The sequence below is a fragment of the Bos indicus x Bos taurus genome, chromosome 17 (genome assembly GCF_003369695.1).
Source record: "Bos indicus x Bos taurus breed Angus x Brahman F1 hybrid chromosome 17, Bos_hybrid_MaternalHap_v2.0, whole genome shotgun sequence".
In the NCBI taxonomy this organism is placed as follows: domain Eukaryota; kingdom Metazoa; phylum Chordata; class Mammalia; order Artiodactyla; family Bovidae; genus Bos; species Bos indicus x Bos taurus.
The window spans coordinates 51,236,450-51,256,407 of NC_040092.1; the positions used below are offsets into that span (position 1 = coordinate 51,236,450).

Consider the following 19,958-nt stretch of genomic DNA (forward strand, 5'->3'; position numbering starts at 1 on the left):
AAGAGCTGACTCATTTGAAAAGACCCTGATGCTGAGAAAGATTGAGGGCAGGAGGAGAAGGGGACGACAGAGGATGAGATGGTTTGATGGCATCATCGACTCAATGGACCCTAGTTTTTGTAAATTCTGGGAGTTGGTGATGGACAGGGAGGCCTGGTGTGCTGTGGTTCATGGGGTTGTAAAGAGTCGGACACAACTGAACAATTGAACTGAACTGAACAGGTAGTTACATCTTTTCATGTTAAATTTACATTTTCCTCCCAACTCCTTTCTCCCATTTAACTGAGTTCTCAAGATGAAAATGGCTCTGTGATTTTCAGGATTTTGTGGATTAAGGCAAATATCATTTATACACAGAAACACATACACACATATCTGTATATACATATAGATATAGTTGGGCTTCCCAGGTGTCTCAGTGGTAAGAATTTGCCTCTCAGTGCAGGAGACAGAGGAAACATGGGTTCAATCCCTGGGTCAGGAAAATCCTCTTGAGAAGGAAATGGCAACCCACTCCAGTATATGGAGCCTTGTGGGCTACAGCCTATGGGGTCAAGAGTCAGACACAATTTAGTGACTAAACAACAATAGCATATTACCTTGTAGTTACTGTGGTATGGACATTAATGGTTATATCCCAGGTTTAAACAGTTTCAAGAATTGAAACAATTTCCAGCAGCAGACATTGGATCAGAAAATACTTTTGAGCTGAATGCTTTTTACTTCATCTTTATCTTTCTGGTGGAAGCAATATTCATTAAGAAAACTGTCCATACAAGTCAATCCAGAGATTATATTTTCTTTATTTCTTTCCATTATATTGAAACAGTCCTCCCATTATCTGTACCATTTACTGTGTTATTCTTTTTAAAGGACAACATGATTTGAGATGAATAAAAGATAGATGGCAAGACAAGTTACTGAGTTATTAACTATTTTTACTGTGTCCTTACTGTTGTAGAAGGCTTGCAAAATGGAGAGTTATTTTTACTTCCCCAAATCTCTACAATTCTGATTTGGGACTCACTTCCTCAGGCAACCTTTAACATCTGTCATGTTTCAGAACAAAAAATGAGAAGTCAAAAGGCACTTCAGAGATGCTCTATCCTACTGAGACTGCTATTGGGTTTAGAAGATAAAGACACTAGGCAAAAGGGGCAGAGAAGTTCCTTAAGAACACACGGTTTTGGAGGGCTAATCCAAAATGAGAGAGTTTACTGAGACCTAGAAATTAATGGGTTTTAGGATTGTTTTCCTTGTTTGTGTCCTTATATGTTTAATAGTAGCAAATGTCTGGTTCAGTGGTAAAGAATCTGCTGTCAATGAAGGAGACTTGGGTTTGATCCCTGGGTAAGGAAGATCCTCTGGAGAAGGAAATGGCTACCCACCCAAGTATTCTTGCCTAGAGAATGCGATGAACAGAGGAGCCTAGAGGGCTCTAGTCCATGGGGTTGCAAAAGAGTCAGATATGACTGAGCAACTCAGCATGCATGCTTATATATATATATATATATATATATATATATAATATATAATGTTATGTACAATTTAAAATGTATTTTTATTTGTAAAGTGACTTCTATTTCATTAAAAGCATTTCAGGCATTAGTAAAAATTATTTGTTTATTTACTTTTCATTTACTTTGGAGATGTGGACTTTCTCTAGCTAAACTAAGAACACTAAGAACATGTATTTGAATATTGTAAACATACAGAAATCCAAAAATATTACTGATTCTTATGGTAAAGGAGTTCTTATTATTACTTAACTGAAAAGAAAATCTCAACTGTACCTCTTTAAATATAAATGTGTTGTAAGGAATGGTTAATCTCTGGAATATGAAAGGTAAATTAAGAGCAAGAAACCATGCTAAAAGAGTTTCCACTTAAGTAAGTAATTTAGATAAGCCATTCTCTCTCAGAACTGTAAGTTTGGGATTCATTGCAGCTGAATTCCAAAATGCCTATATTTTTAATAATTACACCTTTTCCCACATGCCTTTTCTGCATAAACTTCACATTCTTTTTCCTAGTTCAAGTTCTTAACTTGGTCCAACTCAACTTGCTACTGGTTAAAAACTCAGTTTCCTTTATGTATTAGGGTCTCCTCCTGCTCTCAGGATCAGAGGACGAATTGGAGGGTTTATGCACTGTCAGAATGCGGTAGGCCCAGGCCTGCCTGCACTGTCGACCCTGGTCCCACACAGTGCTTCTACCTGGTGGGGCCCTTTTCATCTTGGGCCAGCAGATGCTCTGGATGAACTCAGAGAGGCCATCACAACAGGGCTCTTGACTGACAGGAGACGCCCCACAGGTTCTGTCTTCAATTTCTCTGGTTCTTATGTACACAGACATGCTTCAGGCACATAAGCACAACAAGATAAGTCAGATATCCATTTGCTACTCTTAAACAGATAAGGACACAAACAAGGAAAACAATCCTAGAGCCCACTCATTCTCAGTCTCAGTAAACGCTCTCATTTTTGGATTAGCCCTCCACAACCCCCTGTTCTTGAGGATCCTCTCTGCCCTTTCTCTCTAGTACATTTATCTTCTAAACCCAATAGTGGTCTCAGTGGAATAGAGTGCCTCTGAAGTGCCTTTTGACTTCTCATTTTTTGTTCTGAAACATGACAGATGTTAAAGGCTGCCTAAAGAAGTGAGCCCCAAATCAGAATTACAGAGATTGGAGAAATAAAAATAACTCTCCATTTTGCAAGCCTTCTGCAACAGTAAGGACACAGTAAAAATAGTTAATAACTCAGTAACTTGTCTTGCCATCTATCTTTTATTCACCTCAAATTATGTTGTCCTTTAAAAAGAATAACACAGTAAATGGTACAGATAATGGGAGGACTGTTTCAATACAATGGAGAGAAATAAAGAAAATAGAGTCTCTGGACTGACGTGCATGGACAATTTTCTTAATGAATGTTGCTTTCACCAATAAGATAAAGACAATTCACAGATGAAGGAAAAAGCTTTTAGCTCAGAAGTATTTTCTTATCCGGTATCTGCTGCTGGAAATTGTTTGAACTCTTGAAATTGTTTAAACCTGGGATATTATCATTAATGTTCATAGCACAGTGATATGCTGTTATTTGGTCACTCAGTTGTGTCTGACTCTTTGCGACCCTATGGACTATAGCTCACCAGGCTCTTCTGTCCTTGGGATTTCCAGGCAAGAATACTGGGTTGCCATTTCCTTCTCTAAGGAAACTTCCTGACCCAGGGATCGAATCACGTGTCCTTTGTCTCTTGAATTGGCATTGAGCCATGTAGGTAGGGTTTTATGTTTATTTGACCAGTAAATAATAGATATAATCATTTCATGCCCATCTTTTTTGGAAAGTGAGATCTAATATCTCATAGGTTAAGGAGAGCCACCAAAGAAAAAAATAATTAAAATAGAGATAGAATGTGTCTGAAAGAGGAGTGGTAAGAAAGGAATAAAATTAAACCAAAATAAAATCAACACTGAATAGTCACAGTAAGACAAACTTCTTCTTTAGAACCAAATGGGACAAAAAAACCAAATTCTTGACATAACTAAACAATTTTCTTTCCAAGCATTCTAATTCCATTGTGTTACTAGTTATGTGCTCAGAAAGCTTTGGGTAACTACACTTTTGTCATCTCAGAATTCTCTTTTGTCTTTTAGAAAATGAAGACTGTAACACTCAAAAATCCCGTTGGGATTTGTAGATGAAAGCATTATATAGCTATTAAGTATTAATAGTATCTATTAGCATAGGAGCATTTACAAAAGCTCCTATAAACATCCTAAATTTTTTTTAATGCTCTACTTTTAAAAATGAAAATAGAGAGGATAAGAACCCTTCTGTACAAATGGTAATTTGTGTAGTTTTGTATTTGAATGCTAGACAGGCTATCAGAAAAAGGAATCTGTCAAGAAGGTTTCTTCTAAGATTTATAAAAGAACATGAGCTGCCTTAGAATTTATGAAAACTGTGTCTTACTATCTGGAGATATTATGCATGTTGTGTGAGTATTTTCTATCAAAAGGTCATCATCCAAATCTGATCCAAAATATCTTTGCCTTCAATGAATTCTTACTTTATCTATACTCTAGATTCAGTTGTCATGTTTTGTTCTGAAACTGGTATACTTATTTCAAAATTGAAGCAGCAACTTTAACTGCCAACAACATCTCTGTATCCCAAGAAGACCCCTGTATGTGTTTCTGGTGAAGACGTTGAGAGGGAAATTAAATGCAGATCATTTTATGTTTCAGTCATCAGATTTCTAGGTTTGTAATTCCTTAATATTTCCACTGTAATTCTACTTCAATTTTAAGTGAGAGGTCTGTCATTATCAAGCAAAATCAACAACAAGAAGCCCCAAAGAATCCAAATTCTAACATCAAGGGAAGACATGAGAAGAAAAAAATGATCCTAAGATTATAACTTTCAGCCAAATGCAGTTGCTGCTGCTGCTGCTAAGTCGCTTCAGTCGTATCTGACTCTGTGCGACCCCATAGACGGCAGCCCACCAGGCTCCCCGTCCCTGGGATTCTCCAGGCAAGAACACTGGAGTGGGTTGCCATTTCCTTGTCCAAAGCATGAAAGTGAAAAGTGAAAGTGAAGTCGCTCAGTCGTGTCTGACTCCTAGCGACCCCATGGACTGCAGCCTACCAGGCCCCTCTGTCCATGGGATTTTCCAGGCAAGAGTACTGGAGTGGGTTGCCATTGCCTTCTCCGCCAAATGCAGTTAGCACACTTAAATAAAAAGAGTAAGCTCAAGTCTAAGAATGTGGATAGGACTAAGATGTTTCTATATTAAATTACAAAGCTTATAAAATAGTGATTATTATTTTTCACTCATAAAAAATGCCTCAGAGCGTCTCCAGAATAAAATAATAGTTCTCTGTAGTTCAAACAAAGATCTATAGTCAATGGGCTTTTCTCAGTATGATCTTGCCTTTAAAATTAAGCATAGAGCAGTTATATTTCTTAGTGATAAATCAAAGACAACAATCCATTTCCTTCCCCTAATATCATCCTTGTTGAAAAATGACTAGACTGCAAAATGAGTTAAAGTCTCAATGGCTCCAGGACTCTGATACACAGATCCAAGTGCATTGTTTTTGCTTTAGACACTCCTCCTTGGCCACGTGCACACAGCTACCATCTAGTCACCAAAGCTCTCTTAAGAACTGCTTCTCCACAGATACACTCCTTTAAATTCCACAGAGTATGGAAGTGTCACGGAAGACAAAGATCTGAACTGGCAAACATGAGCTCAGCCACCAATCAGCTCTCTAGCACAAAGAAATAGTCCTCTGGTCCTCAGTTCCTCACATATAAAATGATCAGATTGTATAAAGATCAGTGGTCCCTCAAATCAGCTATGCTTCACTATTATGTAAAAAGCTTTACAAAAATACAGATTCCTGGATGTATCCCATATTACCATTATAGAAATCACCTGACCACAGGGCACAGAAATGTGTTTACTATGGACCCAAGTTTGATAACCAGGAGACTAGCTGATATCAAAAGTCTCTTTCATTTAAAAAATACTGAGTCCAAAAATACCAAAGAAATAAAGGAATAGCTGTGTTCTCCAAAATGTATACATATTTACACACATGCTCACTGGTTTTTGCCAAATGCCATTTCAGGCATAATATTGATTGGTTTATATAGTATTTTATATATTAATAATTAATTGTAGAATCCTATAAGACAGTGTTTTTTTCATTTGATAATTAGAAAACCATGGCTTACTTACCCAGATTCATATGGCTGAGGCTAGTACTGCTGGTATTTAACTCCAAATCTGACTATAGAAATCTGTCGTTGCTGTTGTTATAACTATCATTATTACCATTATACTGCGTTGTCTCTCTGTTTAGTTTGCTATACCCCATGATAAGTGGCATCACTGGGGTACAAAATACTGCTGTGTAGATTATCAAAACATTGCTCTCAAAATGCCTACAACAAATTAATAAATATATGTCATAGGGAAGTAAAGGAAACGATGAATATAAGAAGAAAGGAAGGAAGGAAGGAAAAAAAAGAGTCAAGTTTTTTAAAACATGATGTGATCTACCCAACTGAAAATTCATTTGACTCAATTTTCCCCAAAACATTATGTCATTGCCAATTCATAAAATAAGAATATTAAAATCAGAGGACAATTTAAATAAGGAATACAACCAAATTCTTATGTATTCACCAATTGCTATTTTAGCAAAATGTAATTCAGCCAATTTCAATAAGTATTAAAAGTATACTAAGAATAATTTTATTTTTACAGCAAGGTGAGATGTGAAGAACTGTGATAGGTCCAGGGTTTAAAATGGTAAACAGGGCAGAGTCCCTTCTATCCAGAAACACAGAATATGTAGAGCTGGGGCAAATAAACAAATAAATAGCAACAGTTTCATGAGGCAGATGCACTGTTACAAAATAAACAGAAACAGCCATAGCAAGGGTGTAACAAGGAGTCTCATTAGTATTTTGATTCTTGCCGACAGCTTTTAAGGGACATCCAGCTATCTTTGCCTTCTGCTTCATATCTGAACAAACTGAAAGAAAACTTAGCTGCTTCCTACTTCGGTGCCAGTGGAAGATTCCAAGTGTACAAGGCCCTACATGTGCATGCTTCTAAATTCAAGTGTGAGAGCTTCACACCAGTCCCACCCTTTAACCACAATAAAAACCCCAAGCCAGCCTCCTTTTCCTCCTCTTTCAAGCCATTTTAAGCCCAGTTTAGAGATCTTCTCTACATACTCAGAGAAGGCCCTTAGTCTAAGTGACAACATTTTTTATGTCTTCTTTGCATTTGTGCTGTCTTCAGTCTCAACATTTGAACAGATTTTGAAGAGAGGTCCATCCCCTCACAAAGACATGGGAAGGGCTGCTTGCTCAAAGCAGGGTATTTATCATATGAAAAAAAAATACATGAAAATAATTTAGTTCAGACTAATACTGCAATAGGGCTTTCCTGGTGGCTCAGTGGTCAAGCCGAGAAGGCAATGGCACCCCATTCCAGTACTCTTGCCTGGAAAATCCCATGGACGGAGGAGCCTGGTAGGCTGCAGTCCATGGGGTCGTGAAGAGTTGGACATGACTGAGCGACTTCACTTTCACTTTTCACTTTCATGTATTGGAGAAGGAAATGGCAACCCACTCCAGTGTTCTTGCCTGGAGAATCCCAGGGACGAGGGAGCCTGGTGGGCTGCTGTCTATGGAGTCAGACACGAGTGAAGCGACTTAGCAGCAGCAGCAGCAGATGTGGTAAAGAATCCATCTGCTAACGCAGAAGGCACGAGTTCAATCATTGGGTCAGGAAGAGCCTCTAGAAAAGAAAAAGGCAACCCACTCCAGCATCTTTCCTGGGAAATCCTATGGACAGAGGAGCCTGATGGGCTATAGTCCATAGGGTCACGAAAGAGTCTGACATGACATTGCGACTACAGAATAACAGCAAATATTGCAATATTTTCTTTTGTCTGGAAGTTTGTGAGGACAGGAAAAAGCATAATAGACATTTGAACACTCCATTTTCACTAAATATGTATATATATTTATATATTATATGTATTATATATGATATATATGATAAGCAGTATATTATATATCTTCCCAGGTGGCACTAGTCATAAAGAACCCTCCTGCCAATGCAGGATACATTACAGATGTGGGTTCGATCTTTGGGTCAGGAAGTTCCCCTGGAGGAGGGCATGGCAACCCACTCCATTCTTGCCTGGAGAATCCCATGTACAGAGAAGCCTGGCAGGCTACAATCCATAAGTTTGAGAAAGAGTTGGACATGACTGAAGTGACTTAGCACACATATTATATATAATTGTGTGTGTGTGTGTGTATATATATATATATATATAATTTTAGGGAAACAGTCTGTAATAGCATTGGACACTAGAGAGTGACCCCTACCCACACATGTGGTCCAATGAAGACTTCTAACTGTAAAGGTTGTAGGTACAAGCAGAGTGAGAATACACACTGGGTCGCTGTGCAGAATTTGCACAGGGCAACCTGAAAACGAATAAGAATATTTTCTTTCACACACTACCCTCCAACCAATTGCCCTGCAATCCTGTGAATGGAAAGAAATACAGTTTGCTCAACATTTTAATCTAATGGATCCAGGATGATAAGATGATGAGTATGAAGGAAACACAGCTACAGAGGATACACAAATGCTCTAATATTTAGTCCAAAGTAAATATTTGGTTTAGCACAAAGATTCCAGGCAAATATTCAGGCAAATGAAACAAATATTTAACTATGGCATTTTGGAAAACTAAGTTAAAGAAATTTTTCCAAGTAGAGAAGATACTTAAAAGGGATAAGTACCTATGAAAAGAAATAAGGAGATCAAAACACTTCAAGGTGGGACTCCTGGTGGCCCAGTGGTTAACACTCTGTGTTTCCAATGGAGAGGGGAAAGGTTCGATCCCTGGTAGGGGAACCAATACCCCACATGACTTGTGGTATAGTATATACCGTGCATTAAGAAACCCCAGAAAGTAACAACAACATGGATGAAGAAGCAATAATTCAAGAAGTAAAACTAGAAACTTTCACTGCATTAAAGAATCCACTAGAATATCCATATTTAATGGGACCACTGATTTTCAAAAAGAATTTTTGAATGAAAATTAAAATAAATTCAGATGAAAATTTTTATTTCAAAGTCAAATTTTAAAAATTTGCAGAATTCTGGACAGATTTTTGGACTGGAATGCTAAAGTACGAAGTCAAGAGAAACCTGGAGTAAGAAGCAAATTTGGCCTTGGAGTACAGAATGAAGCAGGGCAAAGGTTAACAGAGTTTTGCCAAGAGAATGCACTGGTCATAGAAAACACCTTCTTCCAACAACAGAAGAGAAGACTCTACACATGGACATCACCAGATGGTCAATATCGAAATCAGATTGATTATATTCTTTGCAGGTTAAGATGGAATAGCTCTACATAGTCAGCAAAAACAAGACCAGGAGCTGACTGTGGCTCAGATCGTGAACTCCTTATTGACAAATTCAGACTTAAAGAAAGTAGGGAAAACCACTAGACCATCCAGGTATGACCTTAATTAAATCCCTTATGATTATACAGTAGAAGGGCCAATTAGACTGAAGTGATTATATATTGTACAGAGAGTACCTGAAGAACTATGGATGGAGGTTTGTGATATTGTACAGGAGACAGTGATCAAGACCATCCCCAAGAAAAAGAAATGCAAAAGCGCAAAATGGTTGTCTGAAGAGGCCTTACAAATAGCTGACAAAAGAAGACAAGATAAAAGCAAAGGAGAAAAGGAAAGATATACCCATTTGAATACAGAGTTCCAAATTATAGCAAGGAGAGATAAGAAAGCCTTCCTCAGTGATCAGTGCAAAGAGATAGAGGAAAACAATAGAATGGGAAAGACTAGAGATCTCTTCAAGAAAATTACAGATACCAAGGGAACATTTCATGCAAAGATGGGCTCGATAAAGGACAGAAATAGTATGAGCCAAACAGAAGCAAAAGATATTAAGAAGAGGTGGCAAGAATATACAGAACTATACAAAAATTTTCATGACCCAGATAACCATGATGGTGCAGTCACTCACTTAGAGCCAGACATCCTGGAATGTGAAGTCAAGTGGGCCTTAGGAAGCATCACTAAGAGCAAAGCTAGTGGAGGTAATGGAGTTCCAGTTGAGCTATTTCAAATCTAAAAGATGATGCTGTGAAAGTGCTGCACTCAATATTCCAGCAAATCTGGAAAACTCAGCAGTGGCCACAGGACTCAGAAAGGTCTGATTTTATTCCAATCCCAAAGAAAGGCAATGACAAAGAATTTTCAAAAAACCACAGAATTGCACTCATCTCACACACCAGCAAAGTAATGCTCAAAATTCTCCAAGCCAGTCTTCAACAGTACATGAACTGTGAACTTCCAGATGTTCAAGCTGGAATTAGAAAAGACAGAGGAACCAGAGATCAAATTGCCAACATCCGTTGGATCATTGAAAAAGCAAGAGAATTCCAGAAAGACATCTACTTCTGCTTTACTGACTATGCCAAAGCCTTTGACTGTGTGGATCACAACAAACTGTGGAAAATGATTAAGAGATGGGAATACCAGACCACCTTACCAATCTCCTGAGAAATCTATATGCAGGCTAAGAAGAAGCAGTTAGAACTGGACATGGCACAACAGACTGGTTCCAAATCGGGAGAGGACTATATCATGGCTGTATATTGTCACCCTGCTTATTTAACTTATGTGCAGAGTACATCATGTGAAATGCTGGACTGGATGATACACAATCTAGAACCAGGGAGAAATATCAATTACTTCAGAGATGCAGATGACACCACCCTTGTGGCAAAAAGTGAAGAACTAAAGAGCCTCTTAGCCTCTTGATGAAACTGAAAGAGGAGAGTGAAAATTTTGACTTAAAACTCAACATTCAGAAAATGAAGATCATGGCATCTGGTCCCATCACTTCATGGGAAATAGATGGGGAAACAATGGAAACAGTGACAGACTTCATTTTGGGGGCTCCAAAATCACTGCAGACGGTAACTGCAGCCATGAAATTAAAAAATGGTTGTTCCTTGGAAGAAAAGCTGTGACCAACCTAGACAGCATATTTAAAAGCAGAGACATTACTTTACCAACAAAGGTCCATCTAGCCAAAGCTATGGTTTTTCCAGCAGCCGTGTATGGATGTGAGAATTGGACCATAAAGAAAACTGAAGGCCAAAGAATTGATGCTTTTGAGAAAACTCAAAGTGGTATTGGAGAAAACTCTTGAGAGTCTCTTCGACTGCAAGGAGATCCAACCAGTCCATCCTAAAGGAAATCAGTCCTGAGTATCCACCGGAAGGACTGATACTGAAGCTGAAATTCCAACACCTGGCCACCTGATGTAAAGAACTGACTCTTTGGAAAAGACCCTGATGCTGGGAAAGATTGAACCCAGAAGGAGAAGAGGACGACAGAGGATGAGATGGCTGGATGGCATCACTGACTTGATGGACATGAGTTTAAGTAAACTCCAGGAGTTGGTGATGGACAGGGAGGCCTGGTGTGCTGCAGTCCATGGGGTCGCAAAGAGTCAGACATGACTGAGCAACTGAACTGAACTGAAATGGACAGATTTTTTTTTTTTAAACAGCCAAAAAATGGAATAAAATCACACATCAAATTTATATTTAAAAAAAAATCACACTTATCTACAAAACTGAATGTAAAAGAAGAGATGTTGTTTGAAATAGGGAAAGATTATGGTTCTATAAATCTCCATCAGCCAAACTACCATTCAGTTAAGTGATTACTTTCCAACTCAAAACTGTAATAATAGATGCAGAGCATATAACCTTTTGAAAACTACTTGTAGAATTAGCTAACGCAACAGGGTAAAATGGTTGGGAATAAAGATTTTACAGAGAACTCATGGTACTAAAGAAATATTTAGAAGTTAGGAAGCTGCAAATTAGCACTTTATTTTTCAAAAAGCCAATAAAATAAGATAATCTCCAAAGCATGTCTTGTGCTAATAAGAAGAAACAATAAATTCAATTGGATATTTGATAAAATACATGTCTTAATAAAATCACATTAATTAACAAGATAAGGAAGATTAGAAATTATGATTAGGACAATCGCCTTTGAGAAAATTCTGAAGGTGTTTTAAACTACACCTAAAGAATAATGGATATAAAGTCTTAATAGCAAAAATATATGAAATCTTTAAGCATTAGATAAAAATGTTATTAAAATCTATGATAATTCTAATTTTTAAAAAGCTAGAATAGTCTTATCAGTGATCAAGATAATTTAGAGCAGCAGGAGTGAGGTGATAGTTTTTGTGTATGTATATAAATCTGTTTTTATTATGTCAGGTTTTTCCTTTTTTTTTTTAAGAATAAGAGGTGATAGGCTAATGCTAACTGATCTAATATATTTATTCCCAATGCCACACCCATTATCTGCCCTTTATATTAGCTCCCTATGTATTTGCCAAGCCAACTAAAATTAACAAACATTTTAAAGTTACTATCTAAGGAAACAAAATAAGGCACAACTGTAAGAGGAGAAAAAAACACACAGAAATGCCAGCAGTTTCCAAAAGGGGAACATGAACAAAACTGAAAAGTCAAAAGAAATTACCACTAAGTTGACGAAGAGAGTAACTATGGAAATTTCACAGTGAAACGGAGGTATGGAATTCCACTTCTCAACCCCTCCAATCTATCTTTTCCATCTTACACAATTTCCTAAGTGTTTCTAGTCTACGAAAATTTTCTGTGTCCCAGAGATGCCAGGGAGCTATTTTATTTGAATATTACTTTTATCATATCAATATAATTTTGAAAGGAGGAGATCTATAGAAATGCATTCAGTTATCACTCTGAGCAGAAAGCCAAGTAACAACTTTATGTGTCTCTATAACTTAAATAGCAAGAAGAAAAAGTTTTAATAGTCTTTAAGAGACAGATATTTTAAACTTTAAGAGAGAACACATTTTTACAAAACTGGTTTTAATTTTAATGGATTTCTTAAGGTTTCTCCTGTACTCACTATATGTCACATTGTATTAATTGAATTTAAAAATTATTAACATTATGGGAATACTGACACAATCTCTATGTTTAGGGAAATCCATACTCTCTTCTTCCAATTTTATTGTGAACATTATCCTAAAAACCATTGAACATAAAGCTTAGTATATTTCTTAAAATGTTCTTTTCATTTATGGGTGTTTTTTCAGCTGTTACTCCTATTAAAGCTGCTAGTAAGTTTACAAGTGTATAAAGAAGTCTATTGAGTTGATTTCACAGCTATCATTTAGTAAAAATAAAACACTTTTATATACATTGTCACAAAAATAAAAACAAAATAAAAATTGGTCTTAATTTTTAAAAGTAAACTGATAATTTCATAAGAGATCATTCAATCCTTATATTGATTTACTTATTGTTGATAAGAGGAACCTGCCCAAGAAATAACTTGTTTCTACAATTTTCATTTTGCCATTTTTTGACAAAAGACAAACATTTGCCAAAGCGGACATATGTTAATGATACTGCAAGTTCGGCTCCAGGACAATATAATAAAATGAATATAAAAATAAAATAAGTTACTCAAGGATTGTTGGTTTCTTAGTGAACAGCTACGTACACACTATAATACAATCTATTATACAGTAACATTATGCCTTAAAAATAATGTATATATTTTAAAAATATTCTATTGCTAAAAAAATATCAAAACAATTACAATATGTATATCAAAGATCACCATGATAAATACAATAATAATGAAAAAGCCTGAAATATTGTGAGAATTATCAAACTGTGACAGAGATATGAAGTGAGCAAATGCTGTTGAAAAAATGCCAATAGACTTGCTTGAGAAAGGGTTGTCACAAATCTCTACTTTATAAAAAACACAGTAATTGTGAAGCACAATAAAGCCAAGAGCAATAAAACAAAATATACCCATATATTAAATCTTCATTTTTATTTCTTCTGGGAATGAAGTGAAAGTATCCTAAAAAGAGTAGAAAGTGAAGATTTTAATACTGAAGCAAGTTCTTATACATCTGCATATCAAACAAGAAATTACATAGGTTACAAAATTCCTCAAATATATTCAGAGCCATTTTGTTATGAATTGTTTCTATTTATGAAAATGTGATTTGTCATACTTATTCTCTCAGATTTGCTGAAACAACTTTAAGTAAATAACTTTGCTTTTACAGAATATACTTTCCACTGGCTAACAGGGATACAGCAAGGTCAACAATAAAGTTTTTTTAACCAAAGGAATAGTAGAAGCAAAGAGAACTTATTATAAGTTAAGAAATTTTATTTATTTTTTGTTTGTTTGTTTTTTTTTAATTTTATTTTATTTTTAAACTTTACAATATTGTATTAGTTTTGCCAAATATCAAAATGAATCCACCACAGGTATACCTGTGTTCCCCATCCTGAACCCTCCTCCTTCCTCCCTCCCCATACCCTCCCTCTGGGTCGGCCCAGTGCACCAGCCCCAAGCATCCAGTATCCTGCATCGAACCTGGACTGGCGACTCGTTTCATGCATGATATTATACATGTTTCAATGCCATTCTCCCAAATCTCCCCACCCTCTCTGTCTCCAACAGAGTCCATAAGACTGATCTATACTTCAGTGTCTCTTTTGCTGTCTCATACACAGGGTTATTGTTACCATCTTTCTAAATTCCATATATATGTGTTAGTATACTGTATTGGTGTTTTTCTTTCTGGCTTACTTCACTCTGTATAATAGGTTCCAGTTTCATCCATCTCATTAGAACTGATTCAAATGTATTCTTTTTAATGGCTGAGTAATCTTAAATTTTTAAGATTTTAATTAAAATTGAAAAGAGAGGAATTTTATTTATGTTTAATAAGTGGCTATAAATCATCTCAGAGAAGGCAATAGCACCCCACTCCAGTACTCTGGCCTGGAAATCCTATGGACCGAAGAGTTTGGTAGGCTGCAGTCCCTGGGGTTGCTAAGAGTCAGACACGACTTCACTTTCACTTTCACTTTTCACTTTCATGCATTGGAGAAGAAAATGGCAACCCACTCCAGTGTTCTTCCCTGGAGAATCCCAGGGACAGGGGAGCCTGTTGGGCTGCCATCTATGGGGTAGCGCAGAGTCGGACACGACTGAAGCGACTTAGCAGCAGCAGCATAAATCATCTAACTATCATTAGGACCTTGAAATCTAAGAAGTTAGATATTTTAGAAATAGACATTGAACAGGATCTTAAGTCAGATGATTTTAAAGAAGCTGTTTAAATGACATCTGTTCTACAATTTGGCTGTATGATTTACAAATTCTTTACTAAAATAGTATTTACATTAATTTTTATTTGATAGTTTTTGTTTGACTTTTTATTCTTACTTAACAAACTCATTCATGACTCAGTTCAGTTGAGTTCAGTCGCTCAGTCATGTCAGATTCTTTGCAACCCCATGAATTGCAGCACGCCAGGCCTCCCTGTCCATCACCAACTCCCAGAGTTTACCCAAACTCACGTCCATTGAGTCGGTGATGCCATCCAGCCATCTCATCCTCTGTTGTCCTCTTCTCCTCCTGGCTTCAATCCCTCCCAGCATCAGGGTCTTTTCCAATGAGTCAACTCTTCCCATGAGATGGCCGAAGTATTGGAGTTTCAGCCTCAGCATCAGTCCTTCCAATGAATACCCAGGACTGATCTCCTTTAGGATGGACTGGTTGGATCTCCTTGCTGTCCAAGGGACTCTCAAGAGTCTTCTGCAACACCACAGTTCAAAAGCATCAATTCTTTGGTGCTCAGCTTTCTTCACAGTCCAACTCTCACATCCATACACGACCACTGGAAAAACCATAGCCTTGACTAGACGGACCTTTGTTGGCAAAGTAATGTCTCTGCTTTTGAATATGCTATCTAGGTTGGTCATAACTTTTCTTCCAAGGAGAAAGTGTCTTTTAATTTCATGGCTGCAACCACCATCTGCAATGATTTTGGAGCCCAAAACAATAAAGTCTGACACTGTTTCCACTGTTTCCCCATCTATTTCCCATGAAGTGATGGGAACAGATGCCATGATCTTAGTTTTCTGAATGTTGAGCTTTAAACCAACTTTTTCACTCTCCTCTTTCACTTTCATCAAGAAGCTTTTGAGTTCCTCTTCACTTTCTGCCATAAGGGTGGTGTCATCTGCATATCTGAGCTTATTGATATTTCTCCCGGCAATCTTGATTCCAGCTTGTGCTTCTTCCAGCCCAGCGTTTCTAATGATGTACTCTGCATATAAGTTAAATAAGCAGGGTGACAATATACAGCCTTGACAAACTCTTTTTCCTATTTGGAACCAGTCTGTTGTTCAATGTCCAGTTCTAACTGTTGCTTCCTGATCTGCATACAGGTTTCTCAAGAGGCAGATCAGGTGGTCTGGCATTCCCATCTCTTTCAGAATTTTCCACAGTTTATTGTGATTCACACAGTCAAAGGCTTTGGCATAGTCAATAAAGCAGAAATAGATGTTTTTGTGGAACTCTCTTGTTTTTTCCATGATCCAGTGAATGTTGGCAATTTGATCTCTGGTTCCTCTGCCTTTTCTAAAACCAGCTTGAACATCTGGAAGTTCATGGTTCACATATTGCTGAATCCTGACTCGGAGAATTTTGAACATTACTTTACTAGCATGTGAGATGAGTGCAACTGTGCGGTAGTTTGAGCATTCATAGCATTGCCTTTCTTTGGGATTGGAATGAAAACTGACTTTTCCAGTCCTGTGCCCACTGCTGAGTTTTTCAAATTTCCTGGCATATATTGAATGCTGTACTTTCACAGTATCATCTTTTAGATTTGAAATAGCTCAACTGGAATTCCATCACGTCCACTAGCTTTGTTCATAGTGGTGCTTTCTAAAGACCACTTGACTTCACATTCCAGGATGTCTGGCTCTAGGTGAGTGACCACACCATCATGATTATCTGGGTCATGAAGATCTTTTTTGTACAGTTCTTTTGTGTATCCTTGCCACCTCTTCTTAATATCTTCTGCTTCTGTTCGGTCCATACCATTTCTGTCCTTTATCGAGCCCATCTTTGCATGAAATGTTCCCTTGGTATCTCTAATTTTCTTGAAGAGATCTCTAGTCTTTCCCATCTCCCCTCAATTCCCCTTTCAAGATTCTCTTCAGTTGATATATTTTGACCTTGAGATAAGTGCATGTTGGTGGTGGTCTGTTGCCATGTTGTCTGACTCTTTGCAATCCCATGTACTGCAGCATGCCAGGCTTCACTTTCCCTCACCATCTCCCGGAATTTGCCCAAGTTCATGTTCATGGAATCAGTGATGCATTCCAACCATCTCATCTTCTGTTGCTGTCTTCTTCTTCTGCCTTCAATCTTTCCCAGAATCAGGGTCTTTTCCAATGAGTTGTCTCTTCATATCAGGTGACCAAAGTATTAGAGCTAGCTTCAGCTACAGCATCAGTCCTTCCATGAGTATTCACGGTTGACTTCCTTTAAGATTGACTGGTTTAATCTACTGACTATCCAAGGGACTCTCAAGAGTCTTCTCCAGCTTCCAGTCTTCTCCATCACAGTTCAAAAGTGTTAATTCTTTGGTATTCTGCCTTCTTCCAGATCTCACATCAGTACATGACTACTGGAAAGACTACCGTCTTGACTATTTGGACCTTTGTTGGCAAAGTGATGTCCTTGCTTTTTAACACATTGTCTAGGCTGTCATAGCATTCCTGCCAAGAAGCAATCATCTTCTAATTTCATGATAGCCGTCACCATACATAGTGATTTCAGAGCCCGAGAAGAGGAAATCTGTCACTGCTTCCACTGCTTCCAAATTGTCTCCTATTTGCCACGAAGTGATGGGACCAGATGCCATGATCTTAGTTTTTGGGGTGTTGAGTTTTAAGCAGCTTTCTATTCTCATCTTTCACCCTCATCAAGAAATTCTTTGGGTATCCCTGGTGGCTCATATGGTAACAAATCTGCCTGTAATGTGGGAGATCCAGGTTCAATCCCTGGCTTAGGAAGATCCCCTGGAGAAGTAAAGTGAAGTGAAGTGGCTCAGTTGTGTCAGACTCTTTGTGATCCCATGGACTGTAGCCTACCAGGCTCCTCTGTTCATGGGATTTTCCAGGCAAGAATATTGGAGTGGGTTGCCATTTCCTTCTCCAGTAGATCTTCCCAACCCAGGGATTGAACCTGGGTCTCCTGCATTTTAAGCAGACGCTTTACCATCTGAGCCACCAGGGAAGTCCTCCAGTATTCTTACCTTGAAAATCCCATAGATGGAAGAGCCTGGCAGGCTACAGTCAATGGGGTCACAAAGAGCTGGACATGTCTGAGAGACTCCACTTTCAGTTTTAAGGGACTATTAAGCTCCTTTTTGCTTTCTGCCATTAGGGTAGTATCATCTGCATATCTGAGGTTGTTGCTATTTTTCCTGACAATATTGATTTCAGCTTGTAACTCATTCAGCCCGGCATTTTGCATGATATGCTCTGCATATACCTGATACACTGGAGGAGGAAATGACAAACCACCCCAGTATACTTGCCATGAGAACCCCATGAACTGTATAAAAAGGAAAAAAGATATGACACCAAAAGATGAGTCCTCCAGGTGAGAAGGGATCCAATATGTTACTGGGGAGGAGCAGAGGACAGCTGCTATTGGCTCCAGAAAGAATGAAGTGACTGTCCAAAGCAGAAATGATTCTCGGCTGTGGATGTGTCTGGTGATGAAAGTAAGATCTGGTGCTGTAAAGAACAGTATTGCATAGGAACCTGGAATTTCAGGCCCATGAATCAAGGTAAATTGAATGTGGTTAAGCAGGAGATGGCAAGAGTAAACATCAATATTTTAGCAATCAGTGAACTAAAATGGACAAGAATAGGTGAAGTTAATTCATATGACCATTATATCTACTTCTGGTGCAAGAATCCCTTCCAAGAAATGGAGTAGCCCTCATAGTCAACAAAAGAGTCCAAAATGCAGTACCTGGGTGCAGTCTCAAAAGTGACAAAATGATCTTGGCTCATCTTCAAGTCAAACCATTCAAAATCACAGTAATTCATATATATATATATATATATATATATATATATATATATATTCTGTTATATATATATATATATATATAATTCATATATATATTCTGTTATATATATTCATATTCATATTCAAAATCACAGTAATTCATATATATATATATATATTCTGTTATATATATATATATAATTCATATATATATATATATTCTGTTAATCACAGGGGATTGAAATGCAAAAGTAGGAAGTCAAGAGAAAAGTTCATAACTAAGAAGTAATAGTTCATAGACAGGGTTTCAATACTTTTTCTTAAACCAGCTATTAGTCTCCCTAAGAGAATCTGTCTAGATCTATCAGAGTGTTTTTAACTGATGTGTTTTAGATAAATGTGTATATTCATTCATCATTATTCCTAGAAAATGCCATAATTGAGTCCTTTCTCTCTTTACCATTTAAAATATCAAATAATGGTAACTTAAAATATGTGAACCTCTAATATTAGAGTACACAGTATTTCATTTAAATGTTATCATATACCTTTTATTTCATACACCTCATTTCTATAAAAGGTAAAGTATCTACCTGTCACACAGAAGGAGAATTTTATACTTAGCTTCCTATATTAGAGGTAGTGAAGTATGTAATTTTAAGAGGACCACAATACAAATGAGATTTTCAATAATAGTGGACTACTTTGGTTCTTTATATTTATGTAAACAGTATCATTAGTTCATATATTTCTCTTAAACTTTGCACTGATTCACAAATATATGTGCTTTATAGACAGTTTATACTTAAAACTCCAAAATTGATGTATTTATTATATGAAACCTGCTTATCATATTGCATTGCATTTCTGATCTCAGTTATTCCTCCTGGGTACCCAAGTTAGAAACTCCTGACTAATGCTTGACACTTCTCTCCCTTCAGTCCCACACCCAATCTGTTATCCGATCCTTTCTATACATATCTATATATCATTTTCAGATATTTAGCTCCTCAATATAATTGGTAATATTTTTATAACTGAATTATTATAATGATATCTCAGTGATTTCACCTGTAGTCTCTTCATTCTAATTCACTATTCTGTCTTTATTATTTTTCTGCTCAAAACAAAGGTAAGTTAGCTGTAAAATCCATCAGTATTTCCAAATTTTCACTAAAAGTTCAAATTAATAGTACAGAAGTTTAATATAATGTAGCATAGCACAGTGTGTCCCACTGCTCTACCCCTGCAAATTCTGTATTAGATTACTCTGTCTTCTCTCTGTACCATCCCAGCGATGGACTGCCTGAGTTTGTGTTGCTTGAAAATTCAGGTCAGATGTTACATGCTCTAGAGAAATTTATTTTGTTG

The 19,958-nt window shown here is 37.1% G+C and overlaps 1 non-coding gene across 1 annotated transcript; it reads right to left on the reverse strand.

Annotated features, from left to right (window-relative positions):
* Positions 1-17,729: 17,729 nt before the first annotated feature.
* TRNAF-AAA lies at positions 17,730-17,801 on the reverse strand. The gene has a single exon. It is a non-coding gene; the product is annotated as a tRNA-Phe (tRNA).
* Between the last annotated feature and the right edge of the window lie 2,157 nt (positions 17,802-19,958).